This window comes from Camellia sinensis, chromosome 11 (genome assembly GCF_055761805.1).
Source record: "Camellia sinensis isolate YWXY chromosome 11, ASM5576180v1, whole genome shotgun sequence".
Taxonomy (NCBI): domain Eukaryota; kingdom Viridiplantae; phylum Streptophyta; class Magnoliopsida; order Ericales; family Theaceae; genus Camellia; species Camellia sinensis.
In genome coordinates, this window is record NC_138971.1 from 146710321 (window position 1) to 146729382 (window position 19062).

The following is a 19062-nucleotide window of genomic DNA, read 5'->3' on the forward strand; positions in this document are numbered from 1 at the left end:
TGAGTGAATGGGAACATGACGTTATTTTCGGGTTCATGGAATAGAACATTTAAGTTTTAAATGTGGGTTTCCTTGTGAGACTTGTCCTACATTGAAACTTTAAGAGAGTTTTGTTGAGTTTATAAGCTCTAGCCTACAACACTTGGGTTGGACCCCAAGGGGCGCCCCAAGTTTGTAGAAGGGAGGAGTTATGGACAAAGTGAACCTTAGCCCAAACCACCACACACGCGCGCGCGCGCCAGCGCCGCTGTCCCTTCGGCCGAGCCAAGCCGTGCCGGGCATGGTTGTGGGTCGGGTTGGTTCTTGTATTAATTTTTTGGACAAAATTCTTTTGAATTTTTTCAAAAATTATTGCGGGAATTTTAATTTAAAATTTGAATTCAAATTTGTCCAAATAATTGTGCCCATTCCTATTATCTTTCAAACAGATTTTGAACCCAAACAGATTCAAACTGCTGGGCAGTTATCTGTCCGAAAAACTGCCAATAGTTCTGTTACAGTTTGAAACCGACTCTGTTTGTTTGAGTATTGCACCTGCTCAGTTTGAATTCATACCTTTTAAGGTTTGAATTGATACCTGTTTGGCCCTATAAATACATACCATATTTCAGCATTTTACACATCCGAAAATTAGTCAGATAAATATTGTTCTGGCTGTCTAGATTTCATTTGTTTGAATTATTTCTTCATATTAGTTTTAGAGATAAAATAAGGAGAGTATAAGAACACAAGGTTCTAGTTCACCGTACAAATTTGTGTAGAGTGCTACTACAAGTTTGTGAAGATCATTGTATCCTGGGAGATAGACGCCACTCAACCGTAAGCACCGTAGCGGGGCAAATTTGTCTTAAGGACAGAGTGTCACACACTCGACTTGGTCTTTTAATTTTTATTTGATTCAACAAAATAAATTATGTAAGTTTTATTTTATTTTGTTTGGCTTTGTTTCAATTTATTTTATTTACACAGAAGATTGTTCCAACAGCATGTTCCTACTTGGCTCCTCTTCCATTTCCAATATGATTTGGGGATCAATGATCTTCATTACTTGCTCCGAAAGACACATTTTTACATAGCTATGGAGGTTTACATTACCTATAAACATGCTACTAGTTAGTCCTTTTCCTGTGAACATTTCTAGCAGTAACACTCCATAACTATACATATCACCTTGCGTTGATACCTCCTCACCCATGCCATACTCTGCAAATATGAAATGGTGAAAAAAATGCCCAAAATTTTAAATTTTGGTATGATTGTTGAACTAGTAAGTTGTATTTCTTTTGTTGAAAAAAACAAAAAAAAGGCCAACATTTCAAAAGATAAAATTATCTCAAGGGTTAAAATCTATGTTCAAATACCATAGGGGTAGGACAATGGTTGATTTAATTTGTTGTGGTAGCTATACAAACAATAAGGCAAAGTCAAGGAAAGTCATCTCTAATCTCGTAATTGGTTTTTAGTTCACCGCAAGATAATCATATAATGTAACTAAATAGTATTTCTTAATCAATTTCAACGTAAGAAGCAATAAACAATTACCTGGGGCAACATAGCCAATTGTTTCTTTGATCCCAATTGAACTTGATTGCTGATGAATAGGAATTCCATTGGTTGCTAAAAAAATCTTTGTCAAGCCAAAATCACTAACATGGGCACACAAATCACCGTCAAGAAGAATATTACTTGGCTTTAAATAACAATGAATAAAATCCATTTCACAATGGCGATGAAGATAATCCAATGCATATGCTACATCAACGGCAATGTTTAGCCTTTGAACATAATTCAAGTTCTTAGGTTCATGTTGCTCTAAAAGACTTGGGTGTAACCAATTTTCTAAGCACCCATTTTCCATGAATTCGAAGACCAAAGCCTTGAAGTCAATGCCTTTAAGATCAATGCTTGAGCAAGCTGTAATTATCTTGACAAGATTTCAATGGTGAATGTTCTTCAATGCTTGTAAGGGTGGTTGTTATTGTTTAAAAAATGTATAAAAACTGTATGGAAATATGTAAAAATATTTTGAGATATGTGAACAGTGTATTAAGATTAGAGTAAATTACATTGATAGTCCTTGCAATTTGCTCATTTTATCATTTTGGTGCTTATAATTTCAAAAAGCTCAATTTCGACCTTTAATTTTAAATTGTGTTAAGTTAGTCAAATTGATGACGTCGATTAGGTTTTTAAGAAAAATGGTCACTAAGCTAGTTGAAATTAACTCATTGAATTGAACACATTTATAATTTTGTATATAAAATCATAATACGTGTTGCTTATGTATACATTTTCTTTCAAAAAAATACTAAAAATTGCAATAAATTGGATTAAATTGAGACAAAATTATAAATTTAATATCAAAATCGAGCCAATTGAAATTATAAAAATCAAATGACAGAAGGACAAAAATATAGGACAATCGGTGTAATTTGTCATTAAGATTATAAATATTTTAATATTTTGTGCATCATATTGACAACTCTTAGAACTACCATTAGTAGGACCAACCTACAATGAGCTATTTATGAATGATTCAGTTCGTTTGTAGAAAATTTTTGGAATTAGGTAGAAGGAGGGAACAAAATTATGGAAAAATTATAAATCATGGTGCCTTACAAAAAATATTTACAATTCATGAAATGTTTATCATTGATTTAATTTTATTTTTGAAAACAATGCAATTTGCACATGAATATACTAGTACACAATATGATTATGTGTATACCCATTTTCCACATGAATCCATGATCATGTTGTCTCATTTCTCCAACAAAGTGGTCACATACCTCTCATATGGGAGTTTAGATCCTCCAGAGTTCCTTCTCTAGAGTGATCTCTCTATAGTTCGATCCAATGGCTGAAATTAAGAGAAATCAAAATTACGTCATTTTGATTAAGTCTGAAAAAACAAAAACAGCGCCAAACAATGAGAGAGACAGAGAAGAGACCCCTCATTTCCCTCTCAATCGATAGAGGGAGTCCTTTGGTGGTGCATCGGATTGAAGATCTGGACCCAGAATTTTCTATTTCCTGATGTAGTTGCATTATGTGTTTTCGTTGGGTTGCTATTGTTATACTAACTTGCAATTTGGGATTTTTTATTTTACTAGTTGGACCCCCACCCGCTACACGTGTGGGGGTCGCATTATTGTTGGTAGAAATAATAAGAGAACAAAATTGAAATTATTTTTTTTCAAAAAAATCCCCATCACAAAAACGCACTGTTTCTTCTTTTCTATTGAATAATTATAATCACAGTTTACATTTAACGAAATTGGGAACCAAAAAACAAGTCAGTCCCTTGTTGTCCTAGAAAAAACGAAAATACTTTGTGGATTAGTTAAATAGTTTTTTTTCCCTTCTTGCATCCAGCCAATACTTTGTCAAAGGTTACGTGTATGGTTATGCTCCACTGGTCATGAATTCCCTGTAACAAGAAGATTTGCAAATTAGAAAGGTATACTCATTTAGTAAGCTAGTAAATTAGTATGGAAGAATTCTTTAAATCTCCTATAAGCAGCTCTTGTGAGTAATGGGCATATGTATGGCCATGATTTCTCTAGTCAAATGGATGTTGCAACCACCTCTTTTTATTAGCATGTGCTTGTGGACATGCAGCTAAAACCTAAACCACTAAAATCATTATAAAATAGGAAGAAATATAAGCATAAAGGTGACTATTTCTTCAAAAGAATCAAGCAGCATTTCAATGATATATGCCCAATATAATTGGCACAAACCATTGCAATCTAACATCTATTCATGTAGTCCAAATTACTGTAAGACATATTACTAATAGTTAAAAAAAAAATTATTACTAATAGAGGCAAACAGAAATGCCACTAATTTAGCATACAATTCCAGGTAGATAGAATTAAATTAGGAAGCAAATCTATTGATCTATTGAAAATCAAGCAATGAAAAAGATTACCTTGACAACATCTGGGGATGATTGAAAGCACAAAGACTTATGAGTTGGGATATCAATGGACACCATGGTTCTTCATAGGACTGGAAAACAATAATTGCAAAACAAAAAGTGAATAAAAATACCCAACAAACAAAAATATAGTCTTAATTGGTAAATTTTGTATGTTAATTGACAGACAAAAACACCGCCCCTTATTGAGAACTCCAGTTTCACGCAAGTTGCTTAATCCATTACTAGTTGCTTTCAAGCTGGAGCCTGGCTCCACTCCAAATTCACCATTGCTTGAAATTCACATCTTCCATCTTGTCGTATTGATTCTATTTTTCATATTTCTTTATTTTCCTCAATCTTTACCATAACAAACCTCAACGGATGGGTTTAACCAGAAGATCCAATAGCTGGTTCATTCATTCATTTTATCTAAAGTAGGTATAACCTTTTGATGAATGACGGTCAAACAAAAAAAAAAAAAAAAGAAAAAAAAAAGAGACAAGTTAACTAAAAAAATTCATTCTAAAGTTATCGATTTTATTTCTAAACTTATCACTTAAAGAGAAAACTTAGGTGTGGATCATGTTTTGATCATTACCCCAATTTCATTTTGTTGGACAGAAATGGTTCATGAAGACTTATATCATGCACTTGCACCAATGGACTTGATATTCACAAGCTTTCAATACTAACAGATGAAGGTCATCAAGTTTTAGAACCTAAGAAAAAGACAATTTATCAAACAATTAACGACAGAAAAAAAAGAGAGGAAATTATTCAAAACACAAATAACAATATTTTATTATGTTAAACAAAGTCTGACAAGTTATTTTCTTAGCTTATGTTTTTTCTTGGTGGTTATTAAATGGCTAATGAAACTTGGATTATGCCTAATGAGCTGTCAATTAAAAGAAGAAAAATGAAAAATGGAGGGATCTTCCCAATCAATTCTGTCACGATACAGTATCCAGGGGCAACAGTGGCTTGGCTATAGTCATTATGACAAGAAAGAAAAAAAAAATGTTTTGGTAGATGTACAAACCTCTTCTGTTGGAAGACGAAGGTGTTCAGACCATAGCGTAAGGCGAAGACTTGAAGAAAATTTTCCTGCCTTCCAAGGCTTTCCTCCCATACATGAATCAACAAATTCTTTGTCTTCAATAAGTACACCAATCTGAATCAATAGCATTTTTGTTTACAACTAAGAGAAACTACTACAAAAAAGTGGAGGAGATTTGTAAATTAAAATGAAAGGGTATATCATGATAGATGTGTAGTTTGTCAAGAAGAAGTTGGAGTTGCTAGTAATATGATTGGGTGTAACTAAATGGAGAAACAATTCAAGAAGTCAGCAATAACAACAAAATTTCGTGTGTTAAGAATAGCAATCTGAAAGCAAAGAGTTGTATCTACTACTTTAGTTATTAATTTGTACATTTTAAAGGGGTAAAAAAAATTTGAATTGTTCAACAACTTGTATTGAGAAATTGTGACTTATCAATCCATCTATGAAAGTTGTTCTCGCTTGAACCAAAAAAAAGGTAATACTCATATAATGTAGACGCAGCAAAAGAACTCAAAAAGAAGAAAGTTATCACAAAAATCTATCTAATCTTATCGTCTGTAGATCAGATGATTCCACCACTCTTCTGATTGCCTCTCCAATCATTATGCAAAGAGCGTCAATGGCTCACTTCACAATTATTATATTTGTTTTTAAAAAAAAGGAACAAAGAGAATCCACAGATGCAAAATTTTCAAAAGATGCAAAATTTTCGAACTTGCAGACTATATATTAAGAACCAAGTATTATTTTTTTCCCAATAAAACCTACAAATTTGCACAAAAATTCTTTGCCCCACCTTCAATACAGAGCTCATGTTTATAGTTTCTGAAAGAAAGGGTAATGAAAAATAAATGAGTTCCATTATGCAATCAACTACGAGATAAATCATACTGTATTCGGTTCTGCAATTTAAAATACCTGACCAAAGAATGGAAAACATTAATGCAAAAGGATCCAAAAGTTTAAGTTGATACCTCAGAATCTCTTGATCCAAGTAAACTCCTGTCATTTATATTAGTTGTTCCTATCAAGGATATACAGTCATCAATCATCACGATTTTGCTATGCACATATATCTGCAGAAACATAAGAATGCAAAATGAGATGTGAATATCTTCTCTCCATACCATACTTCACATGATCCGTTTCCCAAATTTGGTTTTCTAGTTTTTGTATCTAATACCAAACAATTGAGTAGCGAAAGCATGTTCGGAATAAGGTAGTAAACAACTTCTACCAAAAACAAAGTAAACAAATCGAGGGGAAAAAAATAAAAAAAAAAGAAACATAAGGAATGCTCTTATTGGAATTTTAGCGAATAGCTGGCATGCTTCCGTCAATTGAGTCAGCGAACTTGAGAATCACTCTCTCCAAAACCTAACTAAAGAATGTAATTGTTGCTTATCGGCTGGGGAGGAAACAAAAAATTTTAAACACTAACAGATATTCTATTTATTGATGCAAAAATGGATTAAGAAATTAAGATAATGATACTAAATTAAGAGAAACAAATGAGGTACATACCAGAGGGGGGGTAAGGGAAAGCAAAAGGCTTTTCCCTGAATTGAAGATCTGTAACAATTGATGGAAGAGAGTTTCATGAGGATTTAAAACGAAATTCAGGGGCCACCGCCAAGAGTACGTAGAAAATAAATTCCAAACTGTAAGCATACAGCGTATATGTGTTCACCACCAAACTGGAAGCTTTCCAGAGCACAGATAGGAGCCCTGGGTTGGCTTTATAGGCAGTTCACTGAAACAAAAAACAAAAACAAAAAATATATCCTCTTTCAACTTTGTCTTCTTCCATTTTTTTACAAGAAAACAGGGGGAGGGTTGAAATTCATTAATGAAAAGTAGTGTTAAGGAATCTGTCATCCCAAGCTCACAATAGGGTTTCAATCAGGGCTAACCTCTTTTCTCTACATTGAATAATGTTCTCAGACCTGAGAAGAAAAAAAAAAGGAGGGGGGGGTTAAGAAATTAATCAATTAAAGGTAAATGGATTGGGCGGAGTAGATGATGTGAAAATGACATTTTCTTTTATGTTGCTAAAAAATATCAAGCTTGGCTTTTGATTGAATGGAAGCTTAAGTAGATTGGTTCATGTAGAAGGATGGTTTCTTGGTGCTTAATGAGTCAAGTTTGGGATCAACTTGAAAAATCAAAGAACTATAGAGCTTAAACCCAAGTAACTCAATATGCTCCATATATAGTATTCCAACTATGATTACAGTCAACAAATATGGCCTCATTGGCACTTATGTTGCCTTTCTTGATTCAGTGCCTTGGAGAATTCACTATAATTATGCAAACCTGTAATACAAGAATTTGTGTTTCTACTGATGAAAATAAAAGAGTTTAAAAAAAAATTTAAATGGATGAGTTTGAAAATATTCTTGAAAAAAAAAAATGTAATTTGCAATATTCATATCCTTCGGTATCAACTATGCGGCAATAAAACAAAAGAAGTTTTATTTTACTAAGAGCTCTCCATATCTGGGCAGATTTAGATCCTAAATTGACTTCAGGGCTAGCTTTGTTGTTCTACTAAAAATCTTTTGGAAGGACTGTTTATTGTTGGCACTGAAAGAGTTCTAAATTGCTAACATTTACTATTTCACTACAGATCATATAAAAGCAGTCCAAGTAAGATTGCAAAACATCCAAACTACCTCACAAATGTCACCTAAGATCATGACAATTAGATATTGCATGCCTGAGGAAAGCAACTAAGATTAAAAGATTTGAAATTTACCTCTCTCACCAGAATTAAAATCTTTGAACAGATTACTTGAGGAACAATGGCTTCTCTAATCTTTTCATTCACAGTGAAAATCCAACTAAAATTATGCTTAAAAGGTAAATTGAACTATGTTTAATATCATTAGCAATACAAAAAAGGTAAATTGAAAAACAAAAGAAAAAAATTGTAACCCATTTGAATTGGCACAAAACAAACTCTAAAAGAACACTTTGGAATTGAATGTTGCATCCACACAAGACTAAACACAACTTGATGCATTTACAAAGTTACATACATTCAATTTTTTAAATTTTTTTTGGTAATTCAAATTTTATTAAAACACAAAGAAAACTAATTCAAATTATATTCAAACAAACTCCAAGCAACCAACAAAACCAAAACAAGGAATTTTCAATATCTCGGGCAAATTACTATTTTGTTTTACTGAATGCTCACTTGAACAAAGGCAGATAATTGTATTAAGATCAGATGAACTATTGTCTTCTCTTCTTTTGTTAAAAAACTATTTTCTTCCTATTCTTCTTAATGGTGCTTCAACATCAACTACTGACTACTCATTTAAAAACAACAATTTCAATTGAAACTTAAAATGTTGAGGCACAAGTAGGAATAAGGGATTCATTTACAGATACTAAAAAGAACTTCAAACCAAAGCACAAATGCATGAACATTAATTTGAACAAAAAACAAATTCAATTCAATGTCGGCACTAACCAAGCTCATAAACAAACATCTGAAAACAATTTTCAATGAAGCAAACATAGGACAATGGAATTAAGAAATGGAATTCACACCTACTGGAATATGGAAGTTGAGGAATGTCATGCCTCTTTTGTTTCTTGGACCAAACTCAGAGTAATTTGCAGCAAGGTAACAGTTTACACCTCCTAAAATAGCAGAACTTGTGGAAGAAGTCTGAGTGGAAAGCTGCAGCAACACACACGGGAAGAGGTGATGAACGGCTTGCTGGAGAAGACCCAATCGATGGAGATCTTGCTCAGCAATCTTCAACAAGGGTGAATTTTCCATTTCACCTGGGTTAGACACACTGATGTTAGAGGTAGATTTTCCTGCTTTTATAGGTAGGTTATAGACTAGAAGATTGTTGCTAGCATTGTGTTTTTATTTTTTTAACACTTTCTACTAGTAAATTTTTGTTTTCCTTGTAATAACAATTATTCATATTTCCCATTAGCTATATACATTGATTAAGTATTAGTTTTGCATCTAACTAATATGTCATTGATACCATTACACCATCAGGTTACGTTTTAGATTAATATATGATGAGAGTGAAATCAACATAAATGAAACATTTTTCTCGTTGCTCAATAATTTATATGAGTGATATTGGTTAGTATGTGATGTATGATAACTTCATAATCCATCATATTATGAGCTAAATCTTTTTTTTTTTGTTTTTGTTTTTCTCTTTTAGCTTCTATGGCATCAGTTTTTTTGTTTTGAGCCAAGCTCCCTTATATACAATAGAACTATTAGAGAGCATAAACCAAAAAACGAAACTATGACAAAACTAGATAGAGAGGGCATACATATAAACATGTAGAAACCTTAACTAGGTATAAATATTTGATGACAATGCCACAAGTACAACCACTTTCATGCCTTTCCTAGCTTAACAATTATAAATTCAGAAAAGAAAAGAAGGGGGAGAAGAAAAGTGAGGGAAAGAAAATCCTATAACATCAAAATAATCTACAGATGCGACTTTATGTAAGAATCATTTCTTTTTCCATCCTAATGCCTTTGTCCCCTAACCCCAAGAAATGCATTTCTATTCTTGTGTAGTTCTTTGAGAACATCTTTCACACTCATTCTTTCATTCGGCATTTTAGCAGAACATGAAACTCCAATTTGAAAGACTGGTACTAGGCAAGCCTCTAGTTTAGAAATGTTGGTTGTACTACTTTGCATGCTCCTACTTGGCTCCTCTTCCATTTCCCATATGATTTGGGGATCAACGATTTGCATTACTTGCTCCGGAAGATACATTTGTACGTAGCTATGGAGGTTTACATTGCCCGTAAACATGTTATTAGTTGGTCTTTTTCCAGTGAACATTTCTAGTAGTAACACTACATAACTGTACATATCACCTTGCATTGATACCTCTACACCCATACCATACTCTGCATGCAATATGAAATAGTTAAAAAAAATGCCCAAAATTTTTACTTTTGGTATGATTGTTGAACTAATAAGTTGTATATCTTTTGCTGAAAAAAAAAAAAAGAGTTCAACATTTCAAAAGATAAAATTATCTCAGGGTAAAAATCTACATTCAAATACCATAGGGGTAGGATAATGGTTGATTTAATTTGTTGTGGTAACTATACAAACAATAAGGCAAAGTCAAGGAAAGTCATCTCGAAAACATGGCTTAATTTCTATATAATCTCATAATTGGTTTTTTAGTTCACCACAAGATAATAATATAATGTAACTAAATAATATTTCTTAATCAATTTCAACGTAAGAAGCAATAAACAATTACCTGGGGCAACATAGCAAATTGTTCCTCTAATCCCAATTGAACCTGATTGCTAATGAATAGAAATTCCATTGGTTGCTAAAAAAATCTTTGCCAAGCCAAAATCACTCACATGGGCACACAAATCACGGTCAAGAAGAATATTACTTGGCTTTAAATCACAATGAATAAAAGCCATTTCACAATGATGGTGAAGATAATCCAATGCACATGCCACATCAATGGCAATGTTTTGCCTTTGAACAAAGTTCAAGTTCTTAGGTTCATGTTGCTCTAAAAGACTTGGGTGTAACCAATTTTCTAAGCTCCCATTTTCCATGAACTCGAAGACCAAAGCCTTGAAGTCGTTGCCTTTAAAATCAATGCTTGAGCAAGTTGTAATTATCTTGACAAGATTTTGATGGCGAATGTTCTTCAATGCTTCACATTCTGTAACAAAACTCTTGTTCGCTCCACGTTCGTGTAGTTTGAGCACCTTCACAGCAACAATTTGTTCATCGGAGTTGAGAATCCCTTTATAAACAGAACCATATCTTCCCTCACTAATTAAGTTGGATGGAGAGAACCCATTTGTTGCTTGAAAAAGTTCTCCAAAAGATATTTGCAAATATTGGTTTTGCAAAGGCGAGGCTAATTTGATTTGCTGTCTTGACCTTTTGTTTCGGTAAATAAAAGCTAAAATGCACAATGATAATAGAACAATAGTGAGAGTAACTATTAGAACTATTACTCTGTGGTTGAAAGGTCGTTTCCATTCATTTAAGACTTGTATTGGGCATGCAGGCAATTGCAATAGTTTAATTCCTCCGCATAGCTTACTATTTCCAACAACTGTGAAGGCACTAATGTTTATGAAAACTCCTCCATTCGGAACTTCACCATCAAACATATTATAGGAAAGATTGAGATACTGAAAGAACCGAAACTCCCCGAGAAACCTTGGAATCTATCCAGACATGTTGTTCCTAGAAACATCTAGTTCTTGAATACCTTTCAATTGTCTGAAGGCCGTCGGAATTATACCTTCGAAAAGGTTACCATCGATGTAAAGGAATTCTAAAACTTCACAATTGCCAAGAGTAGCTGGGATTTCTCCAAATAGTTTTTTTTTTGAAACATATAATCCACCTAGATTTTTCAAGTTACCCACTTCCTGTGGTAGTAGTCCTGTTAAGTAATTTTGACTTAAGGATAGAATAATAAATGAAGACAGACCAAAGATTTGATAAGGTATTGCTCCTGTGAGATGATAGTAATCAAGATGAATTTGTTGTAGATTGGTACAATTGCCTAAAGAAATAGGAATGCTTCCCTCAATCCTGTTTGTTGATAGGTCAAGTGTACCAAGCCTGCTCAGGTTTCTAATAGACGATGGAATCTCTCCAGAGATGTTATTTTTGTCAACCATGAGGATTTCCAACATGGAGAGTTTTCCAATGCAATTTGGAATACTACCTGTAAGTATGTTATCATCTAGAAAGAGGTATTGCAAATGCACAAGGTTTCCAATACCAAGAGGTATGCTTCCAGATATATAGTTGTCTTGTAGAATGAACCAAGTGATCTTGGTGGAGAGATTTGCAATAGAATGAGGGAACAAACCTTTAAATTGATTTGAAGCTAAAACCAAGATTTGGAGATTGGAACAATTGGATAAAGTGAGGAAGCTCGTTAATTCATTAACTTGGTTTGTTCCAAGTGAATTGTTATTAACAGCTAAAGCTTCTAAAGCATCAAGTCTTCCCAGACTTTTAGGCATGGACCCAGTAAAAGAATTGCTGCTAAAATCAATTTGCACAAGTCTCGTAGCATTCTCTATTGACGATGGAATTTGGCCATAGAATTTATTGGAGTGGACATAAAATCCTAGTAAATTTGGCAGTGTCAAGCCTAAAACTGGTGGTAGAATTCCGTGCAATTGGTTGCCATTGATAGAGAAGAAATAGATTGATGAGATATTGCAAAGAGAAGTAGGAACCATACCGGACAAATTGTTTGCCGACAGCTGAAGAGCCTGCAAATTGGAAAGCTGCCCAAGTTGGGTGGGAATGCTTCCCTCTAGATTATTGTATAGTAGAGAAAGCATACGTAGATTGGAAAGGTTCCCAATTGAAAGTGGGACAGTTCCAGTAAGATGATTCATTCCAAGATTCAAGTAGGAGAGATTGGACAAAAAACCCAGCTCAGTAGGAATTTTAGCTACTAGATTGTTACCACCCATATGGATAACTCTCAAGTTCGAACAATGAGCCAAATTGGTAGGAAATTCACCTTGGAAAGAGTTATTCAAAAGCAGAAGATACTGCAGGCGAAACAACTTGCCAATTTCCGGTGGGATTTCGCCATGAATACTATAGTTACCGAGATCAATCCTCCTAAGGAAGGTGAGGTTCCCAATGTGAGGAGACACAGAACCCACCAATGAGAGAGATGACAGGTTTAGGACTGTCGCACGTTGATGTCGACGACCGCATGAGACTCCTTGCCAATTGCAAAAGTGAATTGAATGATTCCATGAGCTTAAGGCACCCAGTGGATCTCCTTGTATCAAATCCTTGATTGCAAGCAGTGCTTGATGGTCTGTCTCGTTGGTGAGAACCAAACTGGGATTGCCCTTGGCAGTGGTAATCAGTTCAAGAGAGTTCATGAAAAAGAAATTGAAAAAACAAACTACAGATGTACTAAGTAGACAACTGAGAGAAGTTGAATTTGTTTGCTCCATTTGGTGTAAAAAATAGAATATTATTGGCTCTGTTTGGTATGGAGCTGATCAACTTGTAGACATTAATGGAGAGCCAAATATATGTATTTATAGAGTCAAAGGCTTGGGATTTTTATTTTTATTTTTTGGTGGCAAATTACACCAGTAATTCTTATTCTTTGGCTATTGTGCTATTTTGTTCTCTATAATTTTAATTGGCTTGATTTTAATCTAAAATTTATGATTTTGTTTCAATTTGATCAAATTAATTTCAATTTTTAATATTTGTTTATGAAAAATGCACACATAAGTATCACGCGTCATCCTTTTATAGAAAAATTATAAATTGTTCAACTTAATAAGTTAATCTGAACAAATTTAGTGACCGTTTTCTTTCAAAATCCCTAATTGATATTATCAATCAGACCAAAGGGACACAAAATTTAAGATTAATGATCAAAATTAAGTTAATTAAAATGATATGGACCAAAATAATACAAAGGTTAAAATGTAGGGACTATCAATGTAATTTGTTTTTGTTTTTTTTTTTTTTTTCACTTTCCCCGTAGTTTATTGTGTTATTAAGGGGTCATTGTCAAAATGTCAAAAATTTAACCCCGTGTGCAAAGGGTCACATCATTTGTATCAATTAATTAATTTTTTTCTCACAACTATTTATTCAACTAAAAAAAATAATTCTTAAACACATATTTCTTTCACCTCTTAAAAAAGCTTAAAAATTAAAAATCTACTAAAAAAAGAATATCTTAATTGCTCCTACTTGCTAGCTAATGAATAGAGGAAATTCACATCTACTCTATGAAGTGGAACTTGCACCGAATAAGGGTCGGTTTGATTTAGTTTTAAAATTATGATTTAAATGTGGAGTTATGTTTTGAGTTTTAAGTTTTTGAATTTTAATTTTAAAATAAAAAATTTATTTGGTTATGAGTTTTGAAAATAGTTTTGGGATGATTTGTAATTTTTTATTTTTTTCATTGATTGATGTATAGAATATGAGAGGAGATAGGAGAGAGACAAAGTGATTGATTAATAATAAAAATAAAAATAAAAAAGAGAAGAGAAAAGTTTTGAAAGTAATTTTGAATTATATTTTAAAAATATGTTTAATTAATATGTTTTATCCAAATTATAATTTAAAAATAGAATTGAAAACGCTACCTAATTTTTATTTATTTATTTCGTAATATAATTTTCATACGAGAGCCCTCTTGATTCATGGACACCTTTTCAGTAACGTCTATGGTTGAAGTCAACATTGTGGGCCTGTCTTGTGCTCCTACTTTAAATTTTTTTTTATGAGTAAATTATACTGATACCTCTTGAGATTTTTGTTTAATATAAATTATTTTTTCATATTTGACAAATTATATTTTCTTTTTCGAGATATGTAATCTCATTATAAATTGTCCATGAATTATTGATGTTATGTTTTAAAATTTTTTGAATGACCATCTTACATTTTCTATAATATTTTTTGTATAAATTTTTATATACGAATAAAATTTTTTAATTTTATTTTCACCATTGTATCTAGATTAAATCAATTTAACTTAGATTTATTTAAAAAGTATAAAATTTGCACAATTTTTTTTTAAAAAATTCATTAAATACAACAAAATAAGATAATATATTAAATTTTTGGTATTTTTGTATTTGTTTTTTTATATTTGATGAATGTTAAAAAAAAAATCAAAAAATATTATACTCAAGTATATCTAGATTAGGTGTATCTGAAAAAAAAAAAAAATTTGTTTAAAATATTAAAAAAATTCAGTAAAAATAAAAAAATACGAAAAATAAAAAAATTCAATTTTTTGTGTGAATTAAACCAAAGAAAATTGTCAAGACCCAACCTTGGTACCCAGGAGTTAGGTGTCGAGACAGTAAAAAAAATAATTCTAAATTTTTTGTATTAATAGCGCAATTGGATAAAATAAAATAAAATAAATGGGTACAAAAAAAAAAGTTTATTTAAAAGAAAATTATTTATTTGGGCTTTATTTAATTACAAGAGTTTAATCAGGATTACATATAGTAAAAAAAAAAAAAAAACTGTGATTTATTCCCAATTTCGATCCCGCTAAATCTCATCACCTGAAAGGAGATAACAACTATAAGCACATGACAAAATAAAAAATATTATACAGTGAGTATGAGGGTACAAAAATCACAATGGATAATTATTTAGGCTAAAATAGTGAACAATTCAGTTTGAATAAATAAATTATTTAAATGACAAAATTTTAATTCAGAAAATCATATAAGCAAAATAATCATAACTACGGTGTAGAAGAGAACACAGGTCACCAAAGTGATAATCATAACAGAGGTCAATGGATCCATAACAAACAGAATGGTACAAAGTGACCAATTAGAGGTTAATGATTATTTAAGTCCCCTAAAGCATGAGACTCCCGTGGTGGTATTTACAAAAAAATAAATATTTATACAATTATTGTCAAATAATTTCTAAAATTTAAACAATCATATCCATGGATTTCAATTTTAAGCAAACAAAGTTCAGAAAATAATTAACGTAATTGAAATATTAATATGACTTATAAAACATGAATTGCATAAAATAAATTGTGATAACTCAAAATATAAATAAAATATATTATGGTGACTCAATGTATAATATAACTCACTTTAAGGCCAAGTTGGGGTGTTCTAAATAAGTGCACTTTTTATCTTTTTTGACTAAAAAATTGAGGGAAAAAATATGGATGTTTGAGTTAACTTTTTGACTTTTTATAGAAAAATGTGTATTAAAAAATTATATAAATTAGTGTGTAGTGAAAAATTAAGATTTGGAGATGTGCAGCCATAATTTTTTACTTTTGGTGAATAGTGATAACTTTTTAAATTTTTGACTTTTTTGCAATATGCCAAACTTGGCCTAAATAATACAAAAAGTCAAAAAGTCACTATCCTATTTAAGTCACATCATCTTATTTAAATCACATCACCTCTCTAACATATCATATCAAACCCAACCCAACCCAATCCAAACCCAACCCATATAAGCCAATAAATCAAAAAGTGTACTTTTTTATAACATCCCAAACCAACCCTAAAATTGACTCTTAATATTTTTTTCTCAATCCCTCTGAGTTCCACCTTCTCTTACTATTTTATTTCTTTTTCTTTTTGGTTTTATGTTCCTTTGCTCTAGTCTCAGCTCCTTGTATAGGGTTTGTTTGGGGAGTGGGTTAGTTTTTTGATTTTTTAGTTTTTTGGCTTTTTAGGCTGGAGCTAAAAAGTTTCGTTTGGGATAAGTTTTTTAGTTTTTTTTTACTATTTATGAGAGAAAAAATTTAATAATTATGAATTAGATGTAATATTTTATCTTATTAAATTAAAAAATTTTATTTATTTTTTTATGATTAAAATAGCCCCAAACCCAAACCCACGCTTCTTTCCAAACGAGTGCACAGTTGGCTACCGTGCTGATTCATTCAAGCTGAGGCATATAGGTACCATCTCTAGCCCTTTAGGTTTCCCATGTTGCTTGTCTCATAATTTGTCACATGTTTGATTCAAGATGAGCTAATCTCCTACAACTCATATTACTTAATCTTAATTCTACTTTAGTCCACATAGGTTACTAATTGTATGGTTATGTTTGGTTTGACCCAAAAAATATATTAACCACATTGTTATAGTTTAGTAGTAACAATACATCTAATTTTAATTTAGGGCAAATTACAAACCCCCCTCGAGATTTGATAAAAATACAGATTCCTCCCCTGAGGTTTGAAAAATTACAAATTGCCCCCTAAGGGTCAAATTTTCATAACAAATTAGGAAAAATTAGGGGGGAATCTGTATAAAAATAAAAACCTCAGGGGACAATTTGTTATGGAAATATAAACCTCAGGAGGCGGGATGTAATTTCTCAAACCTCAGGGAGAAATCTGTATTTTCCCCAAACCTCAAGGGGAGTGTTTGTAATTTGCCCTTTAATTTAAATTACATTTTAGCACGTATAATTATAGAATCAGATATTTTATTTTATTAAAAGTTTATTTTATTTGTTTATTATTTGTTTATTTAAATTAATTAAACAATTGAAGTGTCACAAAGATGATTATTATTTCATTTGAAATGATATGAACGAAATATTTGTATTATTTTATTATTTTATATGTATAAAAGTTAACGGACAAATATGTCATTTTTATCTGACGGGGAGGTAAGCGTAATTTTTCAAATGTGAGGGAGGAATTTATATTAAATAGAAACCTTAGGAGGTGTTAGTGTAATTTACCCTTTTTTAATTGTAACATTTATTAAATGAGTTAAAGTATTGTTTTGGAAAGTTGGTTAAAAATTAATTTTTTGTTTTTTGTTTTTTTTTTTTTGTTTTTATGGGGGTGAAAAAACATGTAAAAAAAAAAGATAGATATGTGACCCAAAATAAGTTAAAAACCCAAAATTTAACTTTTAACCATGTTCCCAAATTGGCCCAAAATTTAATCTCAGTCCAACTTTATAGTATAAATATTTTTTTTTGTAAATCTTAAAAATGTCAAGTTAGATTGAGTGGAAAGTGCTAGCCATCTCCAATCCCACCACCACTATTATTATCACTATCACTATCAGCCAGTCAACTCCACAAGTAATACTGTTTTGGGTGAATAAATCCATTAGTAATATAATTATTAGTATATTAATTTTAGAGTTATAATTAAATATAAGAAAATATTTGAAAAAAGTCATTTTATATAAAAAAAAAAATTTATGAAATATTTTTTATTCAAATAAATGGAGGATTGAGAAAGAAAGGGATATGTCTTTGCAATACTTTGATTGCAATCTTGAGTGAGTGGCTGAGCTGAATAATGTATGCATCGGTTTTTCTAAATAAAATTAATGAAGTGGTGAAGAAAGGAACACAATTTCCTTGGAATAACTTGTTTACTTGTTCATTGAACTGTTCTACTGTGACAAAAAATGGACTTGGACTGGTTTGTTATCCATGAAGCACAGTAGTCAAAGATCATTTTGGATTTTATTTCGATAATTTGAATTACTTATTTTTTTAAGCATATTGTGTAAAACAAATTTGTAAAAAATCAAATTCATCGGATATCAGCAACCCTTTTATTAAATTACAATTGTATTCTACTTTATATTTAAAATAACAGGTAAATTACACTTACCTCCCCTGAGGTTTCTGACAAATACAGGAACTTTCCCTGTGATTTCAATAATTACGGAAATCTCGCCTACTTTAATTGACAATATCAAGATTCTTCAATTTTTTGACTGTTGTTCATGCAACTAACAGAAGTTGCTGATGTCATCATAGATAACAACTAAAATTCCTATAATGCTGTAACGCCCCTAAAACATAACCATAGATTCAGCCGAAATATTCATAAATAACTAGATGAATCAGAGTGTAACGTTCTTTCATTTTATAAAGTTAATAGTACAAAAGAGTTCAACATAAATAAATGTCCTATAGGCTTACACCTTTCCAAGCCTTGGCCTGGTTACAACAAAAGTTAGACTAGCTCATACAATTTAAGCCCTAGGCTATACAAAAAGTGAAACAAGACAAAGAAGCTCTTGCTTCCCAAAATCCCTCCAATGCTATTGTCGTAGTAGAGGCATGCCATCATTACCTGAAAATGTTGTTCTCAAATAAGGTGAGCCACAACCCAGTAGGAATAATCTAACGCAATATATGAGATTTAACAAAGGTATAAGTACAATATGCATAAACAATGCCTGTGACAAAACATTCACATTTTATATAGTCATAAGGTACCAAATCCAAATCGTTATCCATTTCTATTCAATTCATTTCAATACATGAGCCAATTTCATTATTTCTCAATAACCCAAATGAGACTACAACTCAATGGTTCTACAATCATATCATTAACACACAAACACTTCAATCTGCCATTTTAAGAAAATTTCGTCCGCGGGATTGGCACCCATGTATAAATTTCGGAATTTTCACCCAGGACACTCCGGCCAACTTAATTATAATGGAGTCCATCCCCTTTCTTCTTTCAAACATTGGAGTACATCTCCTTTCTTCTCCTGAACA

The 19062-nt window shown here is 31.7% G+C and overlaps 1 long non-coding RNA gene and 2 pseudogenes across 1 annotated transcript; all 3 read right to left on the bottom strand.

Moving 5' to 3' along the window:
* Positions 1–961: 961 nt before the first annotated feature.
* Positions 962–1858, bottom strand: LOC145802744 (putative LRR receptor-like serine/threonine-protein kinase At3g47570 pseudogene; annotated as a pseudogene).
* Positions 1859–3213: 1355 nt separating this feature from the next.
* LOC145803286 (uncharacterized) lies at positions 3214–4252 on the bottom strand. Its single transcript, XR_014345399.1, has 3 exons — positions 4112–4252; positions 3935–4014; positions 3214–3430 (listed from the first exon to the last, which is right to left on the bottom strand). It is a non-coding gene; the product is annotated as an uncharacterized LOC145803286 (long non-coding RNA).
* Positions 4253–9516: 5264 nt separating this feature from the next.
* On the bottom strand, positions 9517–11159 carry LOC145802745 (putative LRR receptor-like serine/threonine-protein kinase At3g47570 pseudogene; annotated as a pseudogene).
* Positions 11160–19062: the final 7903 nt, after the last annotated feature.